The sequence below is a fragment of the Elephantulus edwardii genome, unplaced genomic scaffold, assembly GCF_000299155.1.
Source record: "Elephantulus edwardii isolate Elephantulus edwardi_28Jun2011 unplaced genomic scaffold, EleEdw1.0 scaffold00052, whole genome shotgun sequence".
NCBI lineage: Eukaryota > Metazoa > Chordata > Mammalia > Macroscelidea > Macroscelididae > Elephantulus > Elephantulus edwardii.
The window spans coordinates 14,446,143-14,448,016 of record NW_006399802.1 but is presented as its reverse complement, the minus strand read 5'-3'; the positions used below and the strand labels follow the sequence as shown (position 1 = coordinate 14,448,016).

The 1,874-nt window shown below is 43.6% G+C and overlaps 1 pseudogene; it reads left to right on the top strand.

The window, feature by feature from the left end:
• The first annotated feature begins 849 nt into the window (after nt 1–849).
• On the top strand, nt 850–1,631 carry LOC102846901 (annotated as a pseudogene).
• Nucleotides 1,632–1,874: the final 243 nt, after the last annotated feature.

Below are 1,874 nucleotides of genomic sequence, written 5' to 3'. Positions count from 1 at the left end.
GATATTCTTAATTTTGGCCTTTAAGTAACTTCCTTTTAATTGGTCTGCTTTAGATTTCCTAAGGGCTTGTAGCATTTTGTTTTGTAGAAATGCAAACTAACTATATTAAACTCACATAGCTCATATTGCTATGATTTCAATATTGTTTAATAAAAGAGGTAGTGGGTTTAACATATATGATGCTCTTTCAGGCCACTTATAGCCAAATTTAATTGGCAATAATTTGCCAGTCTCTTTGAGACTCTGATCCTTCTCTTCTTAGAACTTTGAGAAAACTAATCTAGAACAAAAATCAGGAGAAGGCAGTTGTATTTAGCAAAGGAATAGATGTTTGCTCTGACAAACAAATGATGTGGAACATGGAACAAGAGGAATAAAAATTGTGAATTGTATGTAAGTTTTTAATTCTTGACTTGTATGAAAGGAAAAAGATAATCCCAGAGGTTTGAGAGAGAGAGATGGGAAATTTCTGCATATTAGAATGTTAGCTCTAAGGAAAGGATTAAAGATGCAGGTTTGGAGCCAGGAGACACAGAAAGAGGTACAGCAAGATGATGGGAGCTTGAATATTTTAGGGAAGCATCTAAGAGGCAGAAATCACAGCTTAGGTGACCAATTCACGTAAGGGGAAAGTTAAGCATCTCTAATGTTATAATTTCTGTTTCAGAGAGAAAGGTGATACTATTATACTTTTTAAAAAAATAAGAGCAGTTTTTTATGGAAATAGAAGACGATTCATTTAGTTCTTGATAGAGAGGAAAAACTAAAAATTCTCAATGAACTGAGTAGGACTCAGAGAATCCAAAGGATGCTTGTTTTTCATAATGAGCTTACATCGAAATAAGATAAATGGTTGAGAGTGTTAGAAGTGCCAAACCTGGTCATCTCCGGCCAGTCCTCCGCCACCTCCTCACATCAGCACCCCCGGATGCCCCAAGGTCCTCGCCTCTGCTCCAGTGCAGCCGCCGCCTCTCCACCGCCACCATGACCGTGTCCCCTTCACAGGTGCGCCAGAGCTACAACCAGCGCTCGGAGACCGCCATCAACCGCCAGGTCAACCTGGAGCTCTACGCCTCCTATGCCTACCTGTCCATGTCTTACTACTTCGACCGTGATGATGTGGCTTTGAAGAATTTTGCCAAATATTTTCTCCACCAATTCCACTAGGAGAGGGAACACGCCGAGAAACTGATGAAACTGCAGAACCAGCGAGGCAGCCGCATCTTCCTTCAGGACATCAAGAAACCAGACCGGGATGACTGGGAGAGTGGGCTGCACGCAGTGGAGTGTGTGCTACACTTGAGAGAAGTGTGGATCAGTCCCTACTGGAACTGCACAAACTGGCCGCTGACAAGAACGACCCTCATTTGTGTGACTTCATTGAGACACATTACCTGGATGAGCAGGTGAAATCCATCAAACAACTGGGTGACTACGAAACCAACTTGCACAAGGTGGGGGCCCCGGATTCGGGCCTGGCCGAGTACCTCTTTCACAAGCACACCCTGGGAGACAGTGATGGCGCCCGGCTTCCCTACAGCCACAGGAGTGACTCCGTGGTCACTACCAGGCCACCTGCATGTCTTGTTTATTTTACCTTTTCTATAAGTTGTATCAAAATACCCCCTTAAGTTCTTTCATTTGTACCATTCCTTCAAGATAGTCCTTTGGTACCCAGCTGTTGTGTTGGGGATCTTGGTGGGCCAGAAGTCTGTCTAAGCCATTCTTTAATCACCACGGTGTCTGCTTCAGTCACATTTAATAAAATGAAACTTACAAGAAAGAAAAGGGGGGGGAAGAAGTGCCAAACCCGAGGGCTCTGCAATTCTGACAGAATGTGGAGCATATGTCTTGGAATACAGAGGTAACCAAGT